The sequence below is a fragment of the Cavia porcellus genome, unplaced genomic scaffold (genome assembly GCF_034190915.1).
Source record: "Cavia porcellus strain 051 isolate PalLab524CR breed Dunkin Hartley unplaced genomic scaffold, mCavPor4.1 scaffold_23, whole genome shotgun sequence".
NCBI lineage: Eukaryota > Metazoa > Chordata > Mammalia > Rodentia > Caviidae > Cavia > Cavia porcellus.
Window position 1 is genome coordinate 26,829,673 of NW_026947506.1, and position 26,992 is coordinate 26,856,664.

The 26,992-nt window shown below is 37.6% G+C and overlaps 1 protein-coding gene across 2 annotated transcripts in view; it reads right to left on the minus strand.

Moving 5' to 3' along the window:
* The window catches only part of Stard3nl (STARD3 N-terminal like), a 47,734-nt gene extending 21,497 nt beyond the window's left edge, over window positions 1-26,237 (minus strand). The window contains exon 1 of one of the 2 annotated variants that reach the window (XM_003470087.5): window positions 26,063-26,237. The gene's annotated coding sequence lies outside the window, so the exon portion shown is untranslated. The remainder of the gene's footprint in view (window positions 1-26,062) is intronic. The other variant, XM_023565207.2, reaches the window with a different exon arrangement.
* Window positions 26,238-26,992: the final 755 nt, after the last annotated feature.

Sequence of the window (26,992 nt, forward strand, 5' to 3'; positions counted from 1 at the left end):
GAATAGAGAGATATACTATGATCACATATTGGAGGAATTTATTCCTTTACGATATATGTTCTCCCCAAATTCATCTATGGAGTCAACTCAATCTCCATCATAATCTCAACATTTCTTTTTACAGAAATTGAAAAGCAAATTCTAAAATATGTGCAGAAATGAGAATATCCAAAGCAATCTTGAAAAGAACAAACTAGAAGACTACACCTACACTTAAAAGACTTTCTGTAACTTCTAAAATTGAAACAGTATGGTACTAGCAGAATGTCCAATAAACATATCAATGGGACACAATGGAGCCTAGAGATAGACACATATATATACGGTCATTTGACTTCTACAAGGACATCAAACCAGTCCAGTGACAAGAATACATTTTGTTTTCAGAAGAGTAATATAGAACCATATCAAAACTGGGAGAAGGGAAAGAACCTCAAACTCTAACTCAAATCAGAAAAAAAGGAAGACAGATCATAGGATTAATCATAAGAATAAAACATATAAAGCTTTTAGAAGAATGCTCAGAAAAACACACACTCGTGTTTTTAGCTATAGATTTTTTTTTTTTAAAGTTGTGTCTGTTTTAAAAAGTTGTGTACGATATTTTAAGAACACCCACTAATTAGTTTGGGACACAATTTGAAAATAAAAATAGCTAAGAATAGTGATGGTAAAATTAAAAAAAAAAAAAAACCTGAAAATTCTAAGAGCATGGTTATATAGTAAAAGTAGACAGAAGTAGGTGAAAAGTCAGACAAAAAATTTAGGAGAGATAAAATTAGAAAAATCAGTAGTTTGTAACTTCCAGTATAGTGACTGTTTTAGGAAAAGACCACTAACGGACATTAATTTTTTAGAAGTTGGGGAATATGATCTTCATATCATGTCTACTTCAAATATTCAAAGTGTTATCTAAGATTATTTAATAACTTAATTTGCAATAATATATTTCACAGTAGAGAAATCTTACACATTCTATCTGAACCAAGTAATTGAACAGCATCACCAGTGCTGGAATAATAAGCTGATATCAAGTGTCTTTTATTATGTTGTAATAAATATATAACAACAATTGATGACAAATTCCTGCCAGAAATGTTTAGTCTGAAGATAGTCAAAAGGAAACAAACAAATATGGTAAAACAAAATTCTACACAACAACTACTCTGGACTCTTTACAGAAATTACAGTGGTGCAAACAACAAAAACACAAAGTGTACTGATGTGACTACTTTTCCAGTTGAAAGGGCCCAAAGAGAAAAGCATCAAATTCAATGTAGAAGCCTGACGGAATCTTGAATTAAAAAACAAAAGAAAAGGGTACAGAAGACAATTGAGGAATTGATTCTAGTTTCATAGGCTGGTTATCTAAAAGAATGCCCTTATTCTTAGCACACACGTGCTAAAGTGCTGAATAATACGTGTCATGATGTATGCAACTTACTTCTAGTTAGGTCAGAAAAACCTAAGTATGAAAGGGTACTTGAGGATGGAGTTACCATACATATTTTTACTTACTATCTACAGAAACATATAAATGATAAAGATTAATATAGTTGAACAACAAATATACACAGCATACATATACATATGTAACATGCATATGTAGCAAAGGAAACTAAGTGCTAGCTTTCACTGCAAAAAAAATCATTTAACTGTGCTATAAGTATGTACTACCTTTAGAAGCACAGAATGAGAATCTATAATCATCCTCAAAAATCTCTTAAATCTATAAAACAGAATGTTTTGATACGGGATTTTATATGTGTACCTTTGTAGAACAAATTCTTATGCAGAAGACAGTTGTAGATGAACACGTACAGTCAATAGCAAATCAGTATTAGGATTCAGGGCAGCCAAAAGATTCTGCCCTTAACACAGTACAATCATCAAATACCTAAACACAAACAGAAACTGGTTAAGACTTCTAAAGTACTTGGGACTGCAGACTGGAGGTCAATCTGTTTGAAATGAAAGCCAATGTCTCATAAATATCGATAATAACCTTGCATGATTGTTAGTACTGGGTTTGAGTGAGACAGTGGAGTCACATCATGCAATGATTTGGGGTCTACAGCATGTTTGTCTTTGGTGAAAATGTGCTCAAAGTATCACTTTGTCTAAAAGTCAAGGTGTTCCTTTGTTTGTTTCCTGTATCAGAATTCAAATTTTCTTCAGATCCTTGAGCAAAGACGTGTCTCACAAAGCATCAGCTGCCAAAGCTCAGGCACACCACTGATTAATGCAACTGATTCTGGCGTCCTGAGTTCCCACTGGATTTCCTTCTGTTCCTTCCCTTATTTTCTTTAAGAATTTACAAATTAACTCTATTATCTCTACATACTATTTCCATGATTTTCTTCTGAATCTTTACCTTCTAGGTCTGACATTTTCTAGTGCTGTTTACATACATTTAGGGTACAATTAATGCTTGTCTCCCATCCTGCTAAATGGGTTCACTCTGGGCTGCTTTGTTTTCTGCACCCCCCAACTGATTCTGCCTATGAAGCCTCTGTCATTTCCCACCATTTCATCTTCTTTAATTCTTTCTGTGAACAACAGCAGATGAAAGTATCATGTGCATATAAATGTAACAACCTTTAGACCTGTTTCAGGATTCAAGATTTATTTAGAAATTACCACAGTGACTTAGAAAGAGATTAAAAGAGAGAAAATAAATGTTAGGGTGTTACTAAGTAAACACTCAAAACAACAATTTCTCAAACTTAAGACTTCTCTTACAGTTACTTGATCACTGGGTAATCTATTTCCTTAGTGAAAGCTGTTATTGAAATTTTGATGCGTAAAGTAGAAAAATACTAAGATTTGAAAGCAGAAGGGTAGATGCATATCAGCATTCACATAACTTGTGAGACAAACTTAAAATATGTATTGAGAAGCTGGGTGTGTACTGTAAGATTTAAAAACTGCACTTGGTGACGTGTGAAAATTCAAAAGCTGCCAATACCACATCTACTCCACATATTCTACACATACTGAACACTGTGGCAGCTCTCCACTGAGAGGAGGTCTCCAATGCTCTGAGAGGTATAAGCAAATACTTCTTTCAAAAGCTGTTAGGAATATCAAATGCATAGGTTCAAGGTCATTAGTATGCAACTCACGTTAAGCCATAAGGTTTAAGCCATCCATTTGATTACAACATATATCTTCTACAGCAAATATGCTTACTTTTTTGTTTAGTAATTTCTAAATTATATCTGAAAGAAAAAATCATGTAGTCTACAAATAAACGCAAATTTGCAGCGTTTTAATTATTCCACATTTCTTCACATACTAACAATGAATGTATATGTTGGATAAGTGAGATTTCTGCTGTGACTTTTTGGACTGTGGAGGTTAATAAAATCATAGAATCTCCCATCCTCACTGAGTTTCTCTCACACAGACCAGGGACAGCACATAAGCAAGGGAGGTCTGAGAACACGTTCATTTTACAATGAGCGGTCAGGATGATCTCACTGAGAAGGTAAATGAGGTATGACTGTCCCTGGTCACAGTACAGGAGTGCAGCCAGCATCAGCGTGGGTGGCACCATGGGAGTACAGAAGGGCACGAATAGTTGACAACTGTGAAATTTACAAGGAGCTGATATGACAAAATGGGGAAGAAAGGGGAGGGAAAATTATGAGAAAATATCTGCTTGGTTTGGACACACACAGTATGAGATACTTACTCATTAACCAAGTAAAGATAAAACAAGCAGCTGGATATGAATCAGAAACTGAGGTAACAGGTTGTGGCTAGAGATACATATTTCTGAGCCTATAGCATATACATGGAATTTAATACTAGAATACGTAACACGATTTCTCCTTCAAGCCATAAAAGATGACAAAAACAAAATCTAATAAAGTATTTTTACTTGTAGAACAGGAAATAATTATGGGATGGGCCCTCTATAATTCTACCAAGTTTCCACATTAGTAAACCATAAGTGCTTAACACTGACAAAATGTAGATTCTGAAAGTTTCAAAACACAATACAAATTCTCTTGCTCTCAGCAACACTTGCAACAGGTAGAGGAAAAAAAATATGTAAATTGATACTGGGGAATGACTCAAGAGAGAGGAAAAATCAAGTGCACATTCTGGACAGTGAGTAATCATGCAGCTAGGAAGGTCACTTGCCCAGGAAAGAACAAGTCAGATGAGGAAAGGTATCTGGAAATGTGTATCAGTTCTTTCACTGGCTACAGGTTAGCGAAATGGTAGGGCACCAGCATGGCCAGTCATGTTAGATGGCACAGACGATGTGTTAACTCACCTACCCTGCTGCAGTAGTCAGCAGGCTGGCAGCCAGTTATCCTTCTAGCACTGGTGAGTCATGTGGGTACCATGTTACAGCTGCATCTTATCACTAGTTCAATGGCAGCCTCTCCCAAGATGGACCATGGAGAACAAGAATGTTCTTGGATCTGTTTCTCACTTTTTTCTCTAGCTGCTGGCATGTAGTCCAGAAAAACTAAAAACAACAGGGTCTCTAAAGCTACCTTCCTCCATTTCTTCTTTCTCTCTCCATTCTTTTGATTCTTCTAACATCTTTTCATATTGATAATGCAGGGGTTTTGTCCTTTCTTGCTTAGCTTTAATTCCTATGTTCAAATGTTTTGTTCACAGCTCACTCAGAAACTCCACGGTCTTAAATTTTCCAAGTTGTGGACATTCTTTTTTTTTTTTTTTTTTTTTTTTTTTAATTTAAAGAAAAGGAAAAAAAAATACATGGAGATTTAAAAAAAAGGGTAGAAATAATACAAAATTACAAAAAAACAAACGGTAAGAAATTGCTGGTTGATAAGTTACACATTGTCATCTTAGAAATAGCTGTTCAGGTTATAGAACTAAAGTATTTAGAATGACATTCAAAAAGTGACACTACAAACTGTTCTGCTCTATGATCGAACAAAAGCTCAGTAATATAGTTATCAGTCCTACATATTTGTTTTACATCTCAAAGAGGGTAAGATTAAACATATCAAAACAGAACAAAACAGTTAAAAAAACAATTTAAAGAAATACAGGTTTCAAAGCAAGTCCACTGGAGATCTTCACTGTCTATCTAACTGTCTCTAATTTCGTACAAATAGTTGTCCCCATCTTCACCCACTTTATATACTTATTGCATATTATAGAATTAACCAAATCATTACAGGATGATGAAGGCTTCTTAGGTCCTCAAGTTCCAAATTAGGGAAGACAATAATGACTACTATCGCATCTCTCATTCTCTTTGTGATAGCTGTCCCTATCTCTACATATGCTGAAATTGAACTCAAGAAACCAGTTCAATGTCATTCTAATCAGCGAACAATAGTATTGCTAGAATTTATATCATAATGCTACAAAATTAGCCTCGGGTTTCTTAGCGTCTCTTCCTCAGAGCATCTGTTCATTACATCTTGCATTATATAATCTGTTCCCGTAAATAATTTTTAAAAAAAAAAACCCATGTGTGAATTTCTACATATATATCTATCCTCTCTGTATTATAGGGAAAACCAAGTCGTAGCAAGACAGCAAAACAATTTCCTAGAAAAACATGCAATGGATAAGACATATAAGACCACAATATAGATGATCTTCCGTAGTTACTACGTTTTCTCTTGTTATTTTCAATAGATTTGTCCACAGAACCGGCTTATTATAGTTAAACATAGTATCACCTATTTTTATAAAAACTTAACTTTGACAGCATTGTAGGATTTGAGAGCTGTTACTAGTTAATACCAGTATGGATATCCTTTACATCTTGTCATCTTCAGAGTAGTTGCCTCTACTTTTAGGGTTGATACTAACAAGCATACCAAATTCAAATAAAATCAGCCAAGGCCAACCCATAGTCTTATGATTCAGATTCAATTAAGATCAGTCATAGTAAGACAATGTACGTAATACAGGATTTCAGTTTAAGTTAATAGGAAAGTAAGGATAGTTACCATGGTATAACCTGCTATTTTTGGGTCAAGATGTCTGTGCCCTCAAATCTGACATGAGTGGACAGACCAGAACAAATTAAATTCAAACTAAATATGGCAATAAGACTACTGTGTCTTTTAAATCCTTATACACCATTAACAATGACCTCTGCCTTTTTTTTTAGTGTTTCAGAGCTGTCTATACTAAAGACTATAGCTTACCGTCTCTGCCTCATGTCTGCTACTCCACTTTTCTGCTATAATTTGTCCACCTTATTCCCTCATTCCACTGTCTGCCCCGTTCATTGAGGCCTCTCTGCCACTGTTGCTGGAATCCTGGTATCTCTTCCTCTCTTTCTCTGTAATGTCCTTCAGCACTCTCTGTAGGGTTGGATTGGTGGCCACGAACTCCCACAGTTCCTCCTTGTCTCGGAAGCATCTTATTTCTCCATTAATTTTGAGAGAGAGTTTTGACGGGTATATGAGCTTTGGTTGCATATTATTTTCTTTCAGGACTTGGAATATTTCTCCCCACTCCATTCTTGACTTAAGAGTTTGTGTTGATAAGTCTGCTGTTATTTTGATAATTTTCCCGTTGTAGGTAATCTGCATCTTTTCTCTGGCTGCTTTTAATATTCTGTTCTTTTGGTGGATTTCTGGAATCTTGATTATTATATGTCTAGGCGTAGATCTGTTTTGGTTGTAGGTAGCTGGTGTTCTGTATGCCTCTTTTATCTGGATATCATTTCTTTTTGCTATACATGGGAAATTTTGCTTTAATATATCTGTGAATATTCTTTGTATTTCCTTTTTGGTTGCTCCTGCTTCCTCACTCACATTCTTTATTCTTAAGTTATGTATCTTTTTGTCATCTTCTAGTTTTTGAATTGTTTCTTTCTGGTTTCTTGTTATTTTTAAGAGGCTTTTTCTTTCATGATCATAGGCCATAAATCTCTCTTCAAGTTTCAGAAGGCTGTCTTTAGTTTCTGTCAAGGCATTTTGCCAGTGTTCAATGGAGTTTTTAGTTTCCTGGTATTCTCTTTGGATTTGTTTCATGTATTCTAAGTTACGTTTAAATTCTTCTTCAGAAGTTTCTCTTTTCTGATTTCCTCAGTTCTTCCATCTGTGTTCTCTTGGGTGGGGCTTGTCATTTCTTTAATTAATCTCTTTATATCTTGCCTCACTTGGATCAGGAGTACAGCTTTAAATTCATCCATGAGATCATGAAGGTATTTTTTAATTTTGGCTGATGCTGTGTCGAGTAATGGATGGTTACTGTGCTTGTTCTCTTCAGTGTTTACTTCTCCTGGGCTTATTTTCTCATGTTGGGCAGCTGGAGATTTATTTTTATTTTTATCTCTTGTCATGTTTCTGGTTTCTTTCAGACTGGAGTGTCCTGGGGGTCTTTGGCCCTCTCCGAATTGCTTAGGGCCTTTCAGAAGGGTGCTGACTTGAGTTTTTGCTGTCCTCCCCAATTTGCTGTTATCTGGGGTAGGCTGGGGTGCAGGGCGGTACAGGCTAGTCTCCAGCCTCTGTGCCAGTCAATCTGTAAATTAGGCTGTACTTTCTGGATGTTACTGAGTTGTGACTATTTTGCATCTGCTTATTGGGCCCCAAGCAGAGGCTTGGTTTAGCCCCAGTAGCTCCTGCCAGTTCTCTCTGTACCAGAAGCAGTTGACTAATGTCACTATGGCACAGGGTTCTGCCCAAACCCCAGCTGTTCTCTTCCAGACCTCTCTGTGACAGGAGCACCAGAACAGCAGATCTGCCCAAATCCAAGATGTCTCTTTGTTGTGGACGTTCATTTCACCATTTTTTACACAGGGAAGATCACTTGCACAAGTGTACAAGGCAGATTTTGGTTTGCCCATTGTTTCCAGAACTTTTTCTTGTTCTCACAAACAAAGCTACTTTTATCTTTCGCAAAAAAAATCACAACAGTGCTGTATAAAATACCTGATGGCTAATATAGACTCACCACTATTTTTGCCAATTATGACTTATTAAGTCTGTCGTCAGCTATCAGCAGACAGGCACTCAGAGGAAGTCTGCTGTTCCTCAGTGCACATAAAAATATTCCTGTGAAGATTACAGTTTTCTTTTAGAGCCACGCTACCGGCCTCAGCACTGATGGAGCTGAGAGTCACATTACTATCTATACGAGTGATGACTCAATTAAAAAACTTAAAACTGTCTCCCAATGTATACTGGAATGTCTTTGTATCACACAATGGCACTTCTTGAGTACTCATAACTGCAGCAATTTTCAAGCAAATATTGTCACTTCTCACTTACAGAAGTAGCAGTGCTACTGGTGTAGATCTGAAAATCAACAGAGTCCAAGAGTGATGAACCTGCTGCTTCCTAAGGAGAAAGGTGGCTGAAAGGGTACACTCCTTTTAGCAATCATCTTTCATCTCAAAGAATAAAATAAAGCCCATGTTCATTACACGTTCTTTATAGAACTTTCCAGACTTATTTTCTGTAATCAAGAGAAAACAAAAGCTGAATTCACAGAAGGCAGCTAGAGGGGAGTCAGCCAAGCCAACAGAGCTATTCAGGGGCAGGCTGAGTTTCTTTTCATTCAACAGGAGACTTCTCTCAAGGTGGAAAATAAAGGTTCTTGAAAATGTCACTGCTGTTGACAGAACCATCTTCTACTCTTTTTGGTGCCTCTGTAGCTAGTGGAAGTGGCATTCTGATAGCAGTGGCAGGGATAATAAAGCATTAACTGGCCCTGAAGTCACATGAGACTACATTTCTCTTTCACAAACTAAGATGGATCAATAAAAAGAGAAGCTTTCCATCTCCAACAGTATGCAGTGACATAAGCTGTACAGTACTTCAGCTGTACAGTACTTCCTACAATGTCTGTGGAGCTGAAGCCTGCAGCAGGTGCAGGGACTGCAGCAGGCTGGGTAGGTCTGGTTCCAGCCTCACCACCCAATGTGAGCCTGAGCTTCAGTGGAAATAGGGATGGAGGCTCACTGGGATCATCGTCTCCTCTGCCATGGAATTGCTGCTGGCCTGCTGGGATTGATCGACACTGATCTGCACTCAGCCCATGTAGTCTGCCAATGGCAGCAGAGACACACTTTGGGATGGACATTTTATTTTTTCTTCTTTTCTTTTTATTTTCTTTCTCTCGTTTATTTTTTTTTCTTAACTTTTCTATACAAATGTGAACACGGTTTTTAGTTTTTCTTGTTATTGTATTCTGTTGTTTCTTCTCTTTCCCTCCTATATTCTGTACCAGTATCCCAAAGTTTGCGTGATCCTCCTTTGTTCTACAGACTTGCTTCTAATATCTTTCTTTTCTCCTATTTCTCTATTTTTCCCTCTAACTCCTTTAAGTTTTCTCTCTTGATGGTAAAATCGCCATATTGACAGCTTATTTACTGGATACAATTTTCTAGTACGTTTTAGGTTCTATTGCACAACTCCAAGCCTAGTTCATATGGGTAAAGGTGGCAAATTAATAGCTACTTCAGTTGTCATTTTCTAGGGTGTTTGATGCTATTGTTACTGTTGATTGTATCATGTTAATCAAAGTGATATAATTGTTCCAACCAGTTGTTCTTAGTACTACAAGACTGAGAATGTCTAAGTGTCATAAAAACAAAAAACAACAGGCCAATGCCAAAGAACCAGGAGCAAAAACAAATAAAATAGGTACCAACTTCTCATTCCCAGTAAATTGAAGAGATAGAATCTTGCGACAGACTGAAATCCCAAAAGACAGCTACAAATGGAGGACACCTCTGAGAAGTAGTCATTTCCTAAGGGTTCTAAATAGTAGCAAGAAAATAATTGCCATATGCAATTTATAAGCATCAACCCAGAACAAACAAACAAACAAAAAGAATAGACACTTAAACAAGATGCAACCATCTTCTCCGGAAGGCCAGCTCTTTTCAAAGGCAAACCCAGGAGGCAATGAGGTGGAACAATTCAAAAGCCACCAATCTGGACTCTCTGAGGTGGTAACAGCAGAAGTAAATAATCAGATAAAAGAAGATCTAGGAAAAAAATCAAATCAGAAATAATTTCTCAGATAATTACAGAGATGGTGACTATACTGACAGACTTAGTAAATCTAGAACACATACAGATTTTAAAAAGTAAAGGAGCTTAGGAAAATGATGGAAATCATGAATGCTCAACAAAGGAAAAAAATGAAATCTATGAAACAGATTCAAACAGATATTTTGGAGATTAAAAATTTCATTGAATATACACACAGCAGAAGAAGCCAATGTGAGGATAAAACTTCAGTTAGTAATTATGAAAAGAAAGATTTCTAAAACTAGCAAAGGACTACGAGAAAGTAATCTAACACTGCTAGGTGACACAAAGAAGAATAACGTAACTTTGATCAGAGTTAATGAAAAGAGCAGCAGACAGCACAAATTACATAAAAATCACGTTCATAGAAGCTGAGACAGAAAACTTCCCTGCTTGGGAAAAAAAAATCTGCCATGTGTATATTTATATGCATTCCTAAGAGTTTTAAACCCTTAGGGACACATAGAACTCCAATTTGCCATAGTCAAAAAAAAATCTACACCAACTGTCATGGTTTGTGTTTAGATGTCCTATCAAAGCCTCATGCAGTCATGCAGGCAGGCTTCTAGAATTTGTGACTGATTCATGGTCTGATTCTAGAATTATGGGTTTCATTGCTACATCCAACCTAGGATGGCTGGCCTATATAACACATAAGGGACAGAAAGAGTCTCCTTGTGTGCTCCTCCCTCTTTACTCTTGTTGCTCTTGCTGTCTTCTGCCACCATGAAGTGTTGATCCTCTGCCACACCACACTGCCTTGGAGACTGCTGATTATACAACTGCCACAAACTGTGCGCTTCCCTAATTTTAGGCATTATGGATTGTCTCAGCAAATGAAAAAAGTAACCAAGACAGCAATGTATGTATTAGTCAAGAATCCAGAAATTCAACACAAGAATATTAAAACCCATTAGAGAAAAGAAACAAATCACTTGTAAAGGAAAGCCCATTAGAATCACAGCAGATTTCTCAACACAAACCTTCAAGTGATTAAGATCTTCAAGTGAAGTATGTGAAGTCTTAAAAGAAAACAACTCCAACCCTGTAAAACTATCTTTTAAAATTGATGGAGAAATAAGATATCTCCATGACAAAGAATACCTGAGGAAATTAATGAACACCAACTCAGCACTCAGAAAAGAGAAAAGGATTACAACTCCATGAACCTGAACAGATTGAATCCACCAGCCAAGTTAAACAACAAAGGTGGAATTTAAAATGGGAGTCAACCGCAGGAAAATAAAATGGCAAAGTCAACTCAATATATACCAGTTATAGCCATCAAAGTTAATAGTCTTGACTCACCAATCAAACAAAACAGACTGGCAGAATGGGTGGAGAAGTAAGACCCAACAACATGCCACATACAAGAAACATATTTAATTTAAAAAGAAAATCATAGACTGAAAGTCAAAGGATGGAAAACAATACTCCATGTGACAGGAGCCTGAAAAAACGCAGGGGTAGTTTTCTATTTGCAGACAAAGTGAGTTTTAAAGAAGACTGTTTAAGAGAATTAAAAAAGGCCAGTATGTCCTTGTAGAGCGAGCAATCCAAGAGGAACAGATAACAATCTGCACCAAATACCAGTGCACTCAACTATATAAAACTCACATTAACAGACATGAGAAATAAATAAGCACCAATGACAAAATGAAAAAGCAAAATCCAATCTCAGACCTCCAGCCTCCCAGAAAAAGTACAGGTGACAAACATAGAAGAAATTCGAAGATACACACCTAAAACTTCTGAAAAGATAGTAAGTCAAGTAAATAAACCAATCCATGAGACTACAGAGGGAATCATATCAGAAATAATCTCTCAGGTAAAAAAAGAAATGGCATCAATAATAGAGAAGACATAGACCAAAAAAAAAAAATAGACAAGCACAGGAAAATGACTGAAACTTTGAATGAATAATACAGGAAAGGATTAAAATGCATGAAACAGATTCAAACAGATATTCAGGAAATTAAAAATTCTATTGAAAGCTGGGAAAACCACTTTAACAAAGCTGAAGATAGACTTTCAGACCTTGAAGACAGGATGAAGGCTAGTGACCATAAAGAGAAAGACCTCTTAAAAATAAAGAGACCATGAAATAACAATTTAAAATCTCCAAGACAGTGCAAAGAAAAATAATATAAGCCTTATGGGTGTCAATGAAGGAGCAGGAGACAACACAAATGACATTAATAAAACTATTTGTAGAATTAATAGGAGAAAATTTCCCAAAAATAAGAACAGAATCTGACATACAAAGTGAGACATACAGAACTTCAAATAGTTATAACCAAAATAAATTTACATTCAGACATATAATAATCAAGATCCCAAAACTCAGCATAAAAGCAATATTAAAATCTGCTAAAAAGGGGCTGGGGATTTAGCTCAGTGGCATAAGCACCTGCCTTGCAAGCAGGTGGTAATGAGTTCAACCCCCGGTACCGATTAAAAAAAAATTGTATCAAAATCTGCTAAAAAAAGAAAAAAAAAAGAGAAACAGATCACTTATAAAGGAAAATCCATTAGAATCACAGCTGATTTCTCAACACAAACCCTCAAATCAAGAAGAGCTTGAAGTAAAATATTTCAACCCCTGAAAAAACACAATTTCCAATCTAGATTGATGTACCTTGCAAAATTATCTTTTAAAATTAATGGAAAAATAAGACTTGTATGACAAAGAATAACTAAAGACATTCATGAGCACAAATCTGAAAAAATACTGAAACATATTCTAGTGATAAAAATGCCCACAATTCTAAGAATAACATCAGAAACAAACCATCAGGCGGGGCAAGCAATTATACAGGAGGAAAAAAACAGGGAACCAGCAACAGGAAAAGAACATGATAAAGATAAGTCAATACATATCAGTTGTACTCATCAACGTAAATGGCCTCAATTTCACCAACCAAAAGAAACAGATGGCAGAATGGATCAAGAAACAAGACCCAACAATATGCTATATACAAGAAACATATTTAACTAAAAAAACAAAACAAAACCTCATAGACTGAAAGTCAAAGGATGGAAAATAATACTCAATGCAACAGGAATCCAGAAAAAAGCAGGGGTAGTTATCCGGTTTGCTGACACTGTGAACTTCAAACAAAAATGATCAAAAGAAAGAAGGTCACTACTTACTTGTTAGAGAAAAATTTAAGGTGAAAATATAACAATCAGAAATATATAAGCACCAAATATAGAGTGCCAAACTATGTAAGACAAATATTAACAGACATGAAAAATCAAACAAGCAATAATACAATTGTAATGGGGGACTTAATACACCACTATCACAAAGAGATAGACCACCTGGACAAAAACTAGCAAAGAAATAACAGAACTGAATCAAATATGTGAACAAATAGTATTAACAGACATTTACAGTGTTTCACCCAAAACATCAGAATACACATTCTTCTCAGCGGCACACAGGTATTCTCTAAAATAGACTATATACCAGCCCATAGAACATGCTTAAGTAAGGGCAAAAGAATTGAAATTCTCCCATGTATATTATCTGCCATTAGAAAATTAATGGCAAAAGAAACCATAAAAACTCTTTAAACACATGGAAACTAAGTAACACTCTTCTGAACAACCAGTTGGTCACAGATGGAAATTACAGAAGAAGGGCTAGGGATTTAGCTTAGCTGCATAAGCGCCTGTCTGGCAAGTGCGAAGTCATGAGTTTCATTCCCAGTCGTCCCCCCACCCTACCCCCCAAAAAAGAAAGAAAGAAATTAAACACTATGTACAATCAAATGAAAATGCAAACACAACATATTGGAACCTCTGGAATGCACAAAAGCAGTCCTAAGAGGGACATTTATAGCTATCTATTCTCACATCAGGAAGACAGAGAAGCACAATTACACAATCTAGTGATACACCTAAACCTTCTAGAAAAAGAAGAGCAAGTCAAACCCAAAGCCCAGAGACAGGAGGAAATTACAAAGAGAAGAACCGAAATTAACTCAATTGAGACCAAGAAAATAATACAATGAAATAATGAACTGAAGAGTTTGTTCTTTGAAAAGATAAACAAAATTGATTAAACCCTAGTCAACCTTACCAAAAAAAAAAAAAAAAGAAAGAAAGAAAGAAAGACTCAAATCCATGCACAGATAAATGAAAAGGGTAAGATCCTGTGGAAATTCAGAAGATCATCAATACCTTCTTCAAAAATCTATATTCTCATAGGATGTAAAACACCAAAGAAATGGACAGATTCCTAGAAACATATGAACTACAAAACCTGAATCAAAATGAAACTGAAAATATAACATAATTACACACTTACCAACAAAGAAAAGCCCAGGTTCTGGTAGATTGGTGGCTGAATTCTAAAAGAAATTTTAAGATATAATGCCAATACTCCTCAAAATCTTTAACAAAATTGAAAAGGAAGCAATTCTCCTTAACTGATTACTAGAGGCAAGTATTACCCTAATAATAAAATCAGAAAAAGAGCCAACCAAAACAAAGAACTACAAGTCAATCTCTCTAATGAACATAGATGCAAAAATCCTCAATAAAATACTAGCAAATAGGATGCAACACATCATCAAGAAGATTATATAACAGGACCAAGTGGGATTCATGCCAGGATGCAGGGATGGTTCAACACACACAAAACAACAAATACAATAAACTATATAAACAGAGCCAAAGACAAAAATCATATGGTAATCTCAATAGATGCAGAAAAAAAGCTTTTGATAAAATCCAACAATCATTCATGATAGAAACCCTACAAAAATTGGAATAGAGGGTCTGTACCTCAATCTGACAAGAGCCATGTATGATAAAACCAACAGCCAACATCATACCGAAGAGATAAAATCTGAAAGCTTTCAACCTCCAATCAGGGACAAGACATGGATGTCCACTATCACCATTCCTATTCAATATAATTCTGGAAACATTAGTCAGAGCAATTAGATAAGAAAGAGGCATAACAGGAATAAGGATAGGAAAAGAATTATCATTATAGGCATATGATATGACACTACATAGAAGACACCAAAAACTCCACCAAAAGTCTACTAGACTTAATAAGCAAATTCAGCAGTATAGCTGGATGCAAAACCAACATTTAAAACTCAATAGCATTCCTGTATACAAACAACAAAGTCACTAAGCATAAAATCAGAGAAATAACATCCTTTACAACAGTACCCCCCAAAAATGAAATACTTAGGAATCAACCTAGTAAAGAATGTAAAAGATCTATGCACTGAAAACTATAGTACTATAACAAAAGACCAAAGAGAGTATCAGAAAATGGAAAGATACACCTTGCTCTTGGATAGGAACAAACATAGTGAAAATGGCCATATTCCTAAAATTGTTATACAGACAATGCAATCCCAATCAAAATACCATTAACATACCTCACAGATCTAGGGAAAACATTCCTAAAATTCATTTGTAAACAAAGAGACCCAGAATAGCAAAGGCAATCTTAGGCAACAAAGGCAAGGCAGGAGGCATTACATTCCCTGACTTGAAATTACATTACAAAGCTATTGTAATAAAATCAGCTTAGCAGTGGCAAAAACAAAAACAAAAACAGAGCTGAGAATAGATGGAACAGAATAGAATATACAGACACAACTACAAACATCTTGTCTTTGACAAAGGAGTCAATCATATTCACTGGAAGAAAAATAACCTCTTTTAACAAATGGTGCTGGAAAGACTGGCTTTCTACATGTGAAAGACTTAAGTTAGACTCATGCCTATCACTATGCACTAAAGTCAAAATGGATCAAGGATCTAAATATTAAAACAGAAAGACTAAATCCACTGGAAAACAAAGTAGGTAGAAATCTCAAAGACATAGGGGTAGGCAGAGTACATGAACAAAAATCAAACCACATAGGAAATACTTCAAAGCAGCAACAAATGGGATCTCATCTTATTAAAAAGTTTTTGCACATCAAAAGAAATCACCAATAGAGTGAAAAAAAATTCTACAGATTGGGAAAAAGTTTTTGCCAACAGTGCCTCAGACAAAAATCTTCTATTTAGAATGTATAAAGAATTGAAAAAAAAACAGGCTCCCCAAATTCAAAGACCCAATCCCAAATGGGCATCTGGTGAATACACAATTCTCAGATGAAAAAATTCAAATGGCAAATAAATATATGAAAAAAAATATTCACCACCATTGGTCATAAGAGAAATGCAAATTAAAAGAAAGCTGAGATTCTACCTGACCCCATAAAGAATGGCCAACATCCAAGAAATTAATCAATAACAAATGCTGGAGAGCCTGTGGGGATAAAAGAACCCTTTTGCATTATTGGTGAGAGTGTAGACTGGTACAGCCACTATGGAAATCAATGTGGAAATTCCTCAAAAAGCTAGGATGAGGGATCCCATCTGACCCAGCTATTCCCCTTATGGGTATTTTCCCAGAGGAAATGAAAACATCATATACTACAATGATATATGTGCTAGATTCTATCTTGCTCTAGAAAGAATGGCTGTTATCAAAAAAATCAACCAATGACAAATGCTCATGGGGTTGTGGGAAAAAGAAACATGTTTCTGTTGGTGGGAGTGTAGACTGATACAACCACTATGGAAATCAGTGCAGAGATCCCCAAAAAAACTAGGAGAAAAGCTTACATTTGAACCAATTAGACTTCTTGGTATTTTCCTGAAAGAATTAAAAGCATATTACAGTAATATATGCACACTCATATTTTTAGCAGCACACTTTGTAATAGCTAAATCTTGGAAACAGCCCGAATGTCCATCAACTGATGAATGGTTAAAGAAAATGTGGGATTTTTTTTTAATACAATGGAGAACTACTCCACCATAAAGAAGTATAAGCTTAAGAAATTTCTAGATAAATGGATGTACCTTGAGGGCACACTCTTAAGTGAAATAAACCAGACACATGTATATATACCACACTGTTCCTCCGGTATGAGAAACCAAAAGTGTAAGAACCAAAATGTATAATAGATATTGTGAAACAGGAAGAAAATGTTCAAATGGGAAGAGGAATTAGGGATGGGGGAGAGGGAAAGGAAGGAAAGGAAAAGACAAATATGATGAGAAAAGAACAACAACATGGAAACAAAGCTTCTGTAAATAAAGAGATGAAGAGTGGTGTAGAGGGAACAGGGAAAAAAGGAATCAGTTTGTATCATGTTCAAGTACAAATTCCCTATCACGAATATGATTGTGAAGTATGCTAAAATGTATCAATAAATTAACATAAAAATGGCTACTATCCAGACCCAAAGCAACTACAGCCTAATAATAAACCGTGAAAATAGACTGTGCTGCTTAACCTAAGAAAAACAGCTCAGAGCAGTATTTTAGAGGTAGAACATCACAAAAGTAGCAAGACCTCTTGCAGTCCTGGACCTTCACACTGAGCTACAATCTCCAGCCCCTCCTCTTCTTTCCTTCTCTTTCCTTTTTCTTCTTTTCTCTCTTCCTCCCCTTCTTCTGGTTTCAACACAAGGTCTAGCTAAATCTGCTAGGCTGACCTGAAATTTGTGATCCTCCTGCCTCACCTTTGAAGGGTGCTGGGATTACAGGCATGGATCACCACGAGTGGCTGCAGGATTGCTTTAAATTCAGGCTCACTTTTAAGTTCACAAAGTTCTCAATAAAGAACTGAAATAAGCACCATTGTCTGAAAATGCGATCTCACAGAACTCTGAAAAAGGGACAAGCAACTACAAAATTTTTAAAATGTAAAAATTTTAGAACAGCCAATGAAACATAGAGACTGCCTGTAAATACTAAGATCAATACACTAAATAACTGCTGCTGGCTCCAAATATTCGTAATTGGTGATAAATTCAGTCCCTTTATTAGCTCTAACCTGCCTCCTTCACTGTTCCTCAATCATGTCTTATCACATCACTCTAACAATCCAGTCTCATCACCTTCAAAATACTCATTTCTCTGCTCAAAACATCATTTCTCTTTCCCTGTGCTCTAGCTGTGCTTACCACTTCTAGTTTCTTTAGCCATGTTTCACCATCTATGCCTTTGCTGTAATTCTCCCCCTGCCTGAGATGCCTCTTCCTCTACCACCACCAGAAATGACAAGCCTCGTCACTGACCTAGAACGCTTCAGGATCACTTCCTCAATGAAGCTTTTGCTGACCAGCTGGTGCTGTGGTTTGGATATCCCCTACAACTTTCAGGTTGAGCATGACTGTAAAAGGTTCAAAAGTTGGGAGACTGATGTGATGACACAAGACTAGCAACTTTAAGAGGTAGGACCTGGTCATTAAAGTTACCAGAAGAAATTAATGTTTTCATGGAACCTGAGTTAGTTTTCCCAGGGGCAAACTCACAGAAGACAAGGGTCCTGAATTCCGTAGGTCACCATATGATCACTTGCTTCTGTACTCCTGCTCCCCTGCTGCCTTGTACACAACTGAGGCACCCTTCATCCGAATAAAAGGTTTCCTCCCTTCTTCCTTTACTTCCATTTCTTTTTCCTTCTTTCTTTTTCCAGTACAGGTAATTGAAACTAGGGAGCATGGGACAACAGGGTTTTGTTGAAAGCTGCTCTGCCTGATCTAGAACTTCTGTCCTCTTGCCTCAGCCTCCCAAGTAGCTGGGGTGACAGGCATGCACTACCACAGCCAGCTCATTTCTTTTCTTATACAGTACCCAACCTCAGGTATTTTGTTATAGTAAAAGAATGCAGAATAATAGGCATTATGTAGATTCCAGATTTTTTAAGAGCTCCTTTAATCTTCATCTATATTTCCTATTTAGTTCACAGATCTTTTTCTCAGTACTGTTTTATGAGCTTCCAGAGAACACTCTTTCATCCTTAGCTCCTCAAGAAATACCTGGCATGAGTCAGGCATTTGGTTTGTCTGTTAAATTCCTGAATTACAAATATTATTGTATGAAAACAGAGTTGGATTGCTTGCTAAGTAAACTCAAAAAAACCTTATACATGTGACTGGAGTTTCAACATATTATAATGAATAACCAAGAAAAACTTCAAGTTACTATATTTGACAAAGGGATTAATAAAAATGCCCTAATTTTCCTAATTAAATAGACTGGTCATCTCTCTAATATATTTTAAATGCTATTTAGTGTAATCATTCTAATAGCACACTATGGAAACTACAAACATATGGAAAAAATACAAACTATGTAGGAACCTGTATGTCTTAAACAGACAGATATATTTATTAATTACCTACCATATAAAACATATCCTAGGGGCCAGTGATATAGTTCCGTAGTACAAGTGCCTGCCTGGCAAGTGCAAGGTCCTGAGTTCTATTCCTGGTACAAAAAGAAAAACAAAACAAAACACAAATAAACACAAAAAAACCCACCTTCCTAGTTGCTATAGGAGAAAAGATACATGCCAAAGACATGGTCCCTGTCCAAGTATCCTTTTAAAAAGCAGTTAATAGGTTCACATTAATAATTAGGAAAAAATCTAACATAATCTTATACAAAAAAGACTGAATTTCAGCTTTTTGGGACCAAAACAGGCTTCAAGGGAAAGCTGGCCTTAGAGGAAATGCATGGCTTCTCAAGAAAGGAAAAGCTGCTACATTCTATAAGAGAGGTAGACTAGACTGAAGCAAACTAAAATCAGAGAAGCACAGCAAGTCTGCAAACAGTGAAAGGCCGTAAGAGACCCCAGATGCGGGAACCACAGATCATAGAGGGCTGCAAAAAGCTAACAGGCACTGTGAGCCTGCCTTCACAACCAAGGGTACACAGGCTCACGGGAGGCCAGGTTCCTGAGGACCAGGAAAAACTAAAGGCCAGCAAGAGTTTAAAGCTTCTAAAAAGCTGGCAGAGATCTTTCATGTTCAAAGAAAGTTAAACACAGACTCCATGGTTACTGGCTGCCAACGCAATGACTTATGGTTGTGGTTTTGAGGACACAGGTGTTCAATTCTAGTCTGTTTTTTCAATATCCTATGAGATATTTAACACTTGGATAAGTGGAGGTCATGAAAGAAAAAGTTACAAAGGACGCTTTTCAAAGTTATGAAAAGTCATTCGACCCAAGTCTGCGCTGAGCAGCAGAGCAATAAAACCGAGTTCTCACGCTATTTTGGTTAAAAGAACACAAGACACCCCCTCCAGGTATGAAAGGCCTACCTGGCCACCCTCATTTGTGCTCTGCGTTCGGAATCAAACTCGATAACCCCATCACATGACTGCACTTTCCCAGTCCCAGTGCTGCTCAGTTCACATACAAAAGACTACAAACCCAACACTGGGGCCAAATCTTCCCCATATAGAGGAGATCTGTTTGTTTGCTGGCTTGCATATTTTTCTAAATAAGGAACTGTCAATATGAAAAGATTTCACATAAATGAAGTTTAGACTACAGCATTCGCTTCTCTTTGAAAAATAGCCAATTTGGCAATACTCTCCAACTGACCAATTTGCCACCTGGTTACTTAAATTTCGAACAGTTTTCCCTCTTCTTTTTACAGGGTCTCTGGATCCCCCGCAGCTTGTGGTCAGTCAGAGGGAACTACGTTGACTGAGGGCTCACCAAGAGCACTGTCTGGTTTCACATGCTGTTAAGTTGCTGTATAACCTTGGACAAGTTATTTAACCTAAGTCTCTTTTGTAGAGCAGGGACAATAAGACTGCAACTAACTTCAAGGGTTGTTATGGAGGGCAGTTTATATAAAACACAGGTTCCCAAATGGATACAGAAGGAGAAAGAAGGAATCTGCCCCTCACTCCTGGTCCCAGTGCATCTGGCAATGTCTGGGGGCATTAGAGGAGGTGCACCTAGATGGTAGAGGCTGCAAACAGGCATAAAGACCCTACAATGCACAGGACACCTTCCACAACAAAGGCTTTTGCAGCCCAAAATGTTAGTGGTGTTGAGGAAGAGAAACCCTCCTACACAGCTCATCAGTTCAGGAATAGACACAGGCTTCTGTTGGTATCATTACTATCAGCAGTTCCCAAAGCAAGTCCTAGCTAGTGCTACCACTTCAGATGGAGAAACTTCTAACACTTCAAGAGCTCCTTGTTACCTTGGATAAATTTAACATACCCTGACCACAGAAAAAAGGCACTCAGGGTTGCTGGCTCTACGCCATTAATACAACAAGCAAGTAGTTAATTCAAAAAATAATCGTGTAATATATTTTTTTGAAACAAAAAGTAAGTGACAATATACTACAGTGAGCAATAATTCACAATAATTGAAAAGTACAGTGTTCTGGAAAATGTAGGACCTGGAAACTAAACACACTGTTACTTTGGAAGATACAAGACCAGGGGTTGGGAGTGTAGCTCAGAGGTGGAGTATTTGCCTAGAATGCAGAATACTGTAGTTTCAAGTTTCTATCCCTATCACTGAGAATTAATTAATAAAAAGGCTAAATTCCTCCAAATACCAGATTTAATACAATAAGAATACTCACTGCTCCCAAGATGTATTTTGGAGAACTGTAACTAGAAGGCAAGTTTTAAACTAAAGAATACTAAACCCAGTATTATCCTAATCCTTGTCCAGGAAGATCAACATATTATATTGAATAGCCAAGGTTTATTCCAGGTTTAAATAGTTCAATGTCAGAGATTCTTGATGAGAGTTCAGCTTTGATCTTGATTCCCAGTAAGAAATACAGTATGTTCTGGATCCAGGTCAACTCACAAACAAAGCAAGCAAAACAATGAGAAACCCCAAGCTGTGTTCATGCATCATTTAAGTGGTTGCCTTAGTTTTAATATGGGACATAAGAACCACAAGCCTTTGCCGCTGAGAGCAGGGAGTACTAACCAGGCCTTTTAGCCTGGCACTACAAGTATCAAGGGCCCCTGGGCTCGTCTCTCTGGGCCTCAGTGTTCTCAAGTATCACATTAAAAACTGAAAATTGTTGCTATTGCTATTATCCAGTAGCACTGGACAGGGAGCACTGACTTTATTTGTGGCAATATACTTACCAGGGCTTAAATGTAAAATGTCCCCCCAAAGATTCATGCACTGAAGGCTTGAATCGCCAATGAGGCAGTGTTCAGAGGTGGCACCCAAAGAGGTGACTGAATCATGAGAGTGCTAATGGATTAGTCTACTGATGAGTCATAGCTTAATGGACTATTAGGTAGTTGGGCCCAGCTGGAGGAAGTGGGTTAATGAGGGTCCAGCTTTAAAAGGTGTATCTTGTCCTTGGACTCTTGTTGACGTTCCTATCTTCTCTGCTGTCACTGGGTGAGCAGCTTTGTTCCACCATGCTCCTCAGCCATGACGCTTCTGCCATGCCACGAACCCAAAACAGTGACAGCAGACAACTATAGACTGAAATCTCTGATACCATGTGCTAACATAAATCTTTATTCCTTTACATTGTCTTTTTCAGGTGTTTGGTCACAAGAAAGCAAAGCTAATACAGTGTCCTCAGCATCTTACAGTATAAAAATTTATGTTCCAAGAAAGAGGTTCTCTTGATTTGAAGCCAAGAAAAGTCTAATAGTGCCTCTCTCAAGGATGAAGTAATAAATGTGTAAATAAAAGAGAGGGCTCTACAGCTGAAAAAAATAAATAAAATAAAAAACACTATGTGTTTAGCACACATTGTTAAGTCTTTGAAGCTCAAGTAAATACAGATTGGAAAACTCAAGCATACAGTAGTGCATTGTCAAAGATCCCAAGACTGTCGCACTGTTTTAACTGACTCAAAAAAGTGCTATGAAAAGGGAAAGGCTTCCATTAAGGAGGCCCAGGAAATGTTTTACCAAGGAGCTCCAGCATTTGAGTGGATTTAAAGAGACAAGACTTGACCATCAGGAGTTGTTCATGTAAACAGCACTGTGAGCAGACCATAAGTTATGACAATGAAGGGGGAAAGGTCAAAGTAAAGGTCAGGAGTCCAGTTTTAGTCCAGTATCGCTATAATGTGAAGTCAAATCACCTAAACTGGAGTATTAGAATATGAACATCAATTACATGAACAATCTTAACACACAGAGCTACTCAGTCATGCTATCCAGTTGATATTTTGGCTTAAAGAGCAATAGCTGTGTTTTGTCTATGACTATGGATCTTTCAACATTTAAGAAAGATGGTGCTAATTCCATTCATATTATTCTAATTTGACTAATGAAAAACACAATAACCATGAAGATGGCTGGTCAGAAAGTCATCCAGAAAGTAAATTAATCTATTTACTAGTCTGGTATTATTCATCTAATATATTTCAATTAAAATGACTAAAATAAGCAAAACTGTCAAATAATGACCACTTTTAAAAGTTAGGACAATGTAAACTATTTCTCAATCACAGACTTTATCAACTGATTGCTATTTATTTTTTAAATATAACACACTACTAAGATAAATTCTACCACTAAGCTAACATAAGAACTTCCTCTATTTTAGTAAGAAACTCCACTTGCCAGAAACTCTGAGCCAGCAATCTGTAAGAAATATTCCCATACTTCTAAGCACAAAGTCAAAGCTGGGGGAAAAAAAAATTAAAGTCAATTCTAAATATTTTGAAATGAAAAATATGAAAGGGTCAGTTTTAAATCACAGCCTCTTTTCCTTCTAACAAAAACCAAGGATTCTTCCAGAGAATTTATACTAACTCACTGTTCAGAAAAGTGTAGGAAAATAAAACATTATTTTAGCCCAAGAAGAAGCACTGCCTATCTTTTTAAAGTTCTTTCATCAGTTCATAGATAGTAGGTTGTAGTTATTAAAATATTGTGTTTTTCTCTAGATGGATATTCCTTGTTATGAGACTTTCAAGAAGGGAATAGAGGAAACACACACATAGCTGAAAATCAGCAGGGTAAAGAATTTGACAGGAGTCTGGTCATTGCTTGTGATATATTCTGGAAAACATTAAACCTCTCTGGATCTCCACGATCTCATCACTAAATTGAGAGTCAAATCAAATGATTTCTATAGTGCCAAATCACGAAACGAACATGAAGTACTAGCACGGAAGCAGGAAGTAGGGCAGAATGGAGTGGACTTTGGAGGAAGGGTAATCAGTACTAGCTCAGTGGCCCTAAGTACAAGTTTCTTTCACGTTGAAAAGGTTTAATATTTACCTCTGCAAGATGCTGGAAGGAATAAAGTGTACCCAACATACTTGAAAGACCGCAGGCATTCTGAACAAAGGCACACAAGTGACCCTGCTCAGCAATACAAGCTCTAATGGAAAAGGATAATCTACTTAACCCTGCAGCTTCATAGAACTCGGGCTGGACAGAGTAGAGGCTGACTGCTAAGGTTTTCTAAATGAAAAGCAGATAAAGATTCTATTGGAAAGTGTTGAAGATAAGCAGGGACTTTGAGTCCTGCACATATAAGAATGAAATGAAAAATCAGTGGATGAGATTCAGTGCTGGAGGACAGACGAGCTTTTCATTAAGAGGACCACTGATGAAGGACAAAAAATGTACACATATTTATAAAAATGTGTCTATATACAAATATTTATGTATATTTTTATAAATATATAAATCATATACACATATGAATTGCTGCAATTATTTCATAACCCAAATGAAGCAGAAAGCTGGTTGGAGTCTGAGTGTTCTTAAATGAAAACAAGGAGGGCTTTACAAACACAGTTTTTTTAACCTTTTAGTAATTACCACAAGGGATACTGCCCCCAACCTTACTCCCCCTTGGCTTACTCTGCGCCTGCCATACTGGCTTCCCTTCATCCCTGGAACATGCCTAACTAATTCTTCCTTTATCGCCTGTGTAATGTTACTAGAAGCTTCCAGCAGATATCCTCCTATTTGACTCACTCCAAACAGTCTCATCCAAAACATCACCACTTCTGGAAAGCCTGTCCTGATGACACCCAGCTCCTCACCTCTGCAATATCTTTTCTAGTATTTATGACTACCTAAAATTACTTTTTAGTTTCCATATCCACCATATCTCCACCAAGATATAAGTTGTTTGAGGGCAAGGAACTTAAACTATTCGTTATTCTTTCTCCAACTCCTAAATCAACTAGGGTGGCACAGAGATTCATCAGATGAATTTTCCAATGAATACACTCAAATGACTTATCAGCACCTTTTCAAGAACGTAAGAGAAAATCCTCAGAAGCTGTTTTAATCATTCCTTTAACACGGTTTTCTACAATACAATAATGAAATTTTAAAAGGTTTAAAATTTAAAAGGTTCGAGAAAAGTGGGTGCTTCTGGACAATACAAAACATTATACATATGTACGTGTCATTCTGCATTTGGTCCACTAGACATTTTCATTTCAAAAACACAAATCACCCACTATCTTATTACAGAAATAAAGATACCACAAGCTGTTTTCTTTCATCAAATCTTGCTTCTAGAAAAAAGTGCATGGGTAAAAGGAATAAAGAGAACTACTCAACCCATCCACTGGATTCACTGCAATGTAATGTATCTATACAAATGAGACTGTACCCAAAAGTACCCAAACTATTACTCAAATGACGAATTCAATGATTCGTCCATGAAACAGAAGACAAATGACAGTGAACAATTCCCATTTTAAAAGAATTCTAAAGTTCCATGCCGCAAACGTTATGTTTGAACTAAAAAATAAAAAATAAACCTTTTAAACTCCAAAACAAAAGTAAACAGGCTTTAAAAAAAATGGCACGATGAATGTGCAAAGGAAGTGAATGGAAACCACTGCCAGTGCATTCCTGAGTCATGCTTTGATTTTTATTTTCTTTGGTTGTGAACAAGGTTCTTGATGAATGTGCCGGGATAACCCACGTTTCGGCCCTAGTCACCACTCCCGATGACTCTTGAAAGGCCCCTGGCCTCCTCGGGGTCCACAGGAAAGAGGAAGGAGACCCCACTTCCTGCATCCTTCCCTGAACCCCCCACCATGGAGGCAAGAGGCTCTATAGTCTCCTGCTTCTTTTTTGCATCCTTGTTGCACAGAGCCGTCTTTGCCCTCCCACAGCTCCGGCTCCCAGAATCTGCAAACAAAACGTGCCCCCGCGCTGCGGCCTCCCTAAGGCGACCTCATCCCGGGACTCAGTTTTCCCACCTGTCAAAAAGGGCTACCAGAAACACAGCGTACCTCATGGGGTGGCTCCGGGCCGGCCGCCCCAGCCAAGCCCGGAGATTGCGGCTCCAAGTTCGGGCCCGCCCGGGCGCTGGGGGCGGAGGGGCGGAGCGCGACAGGGCGGACCCAGACCAGGATCCAGGCCTAGAGGCGACTCGCAGCCCTCCGCCCGCCGCCAGCCGCCCGCAGCCGGCTGCTGGTCACCTCAAAGCCCTGCCTGTGACGTCATCACGCTGACGTAGACGCACGGCCGCCGACTCGCACCCCGGGACCAAAGACCCGGCTGAGGAGGAGCGGGCCTTAGAGGAGACAATCGATTGGTGAGAGCATTTGTCAATCCTCTATTGACCAATAAGCGGTGCGGGGATGCGGGAGAAGGCGGGCTGGACTACGTGAAAGAAAGGCAACTGTGGGAGTCTGGTGCAGGTTTGGGGGCTCCCGAATTTGCTTAAACATTCCTGCACTCAGTGTTACAGTGTTTCGATTAGCTGCCTCTTCTTCCTTGGCCATTCTGCTTCTACTGCTGTCTTGCAGTCACTGGGGTTTTAAGCTCCAGCTCGTGGAAAATAACGGTGGAGATGGATATCGGGGCGCCGGGGCGCCTCCCATTGAACTCCAGGGTAATGAAAACACGGGGCGTTACATTTCTCTGCCCAAATCTGCTCAGTGTCCTTTTGACTTGTGAATTCTCTGCTGCCAGGGGCCTATTTAGGTCTAATTCTCAGTGTGCCTACTGCATAACTAAGGTCTGTAATAGTCATTTAGTTGTACGCTTCCCACAATTCTGGGCATCATTTATTATTCTATATAAAATGTTTATTTTTTCCAATAGATATTACAATTATATCGTTTTGTTTTTGTTGTTTGATGCTAGATATAGAACCCAGAGCCTTCAGAACCAAGCTACATTCCCAGCGCTTTTTTATTTTGAAGCCAGGTCTGGTT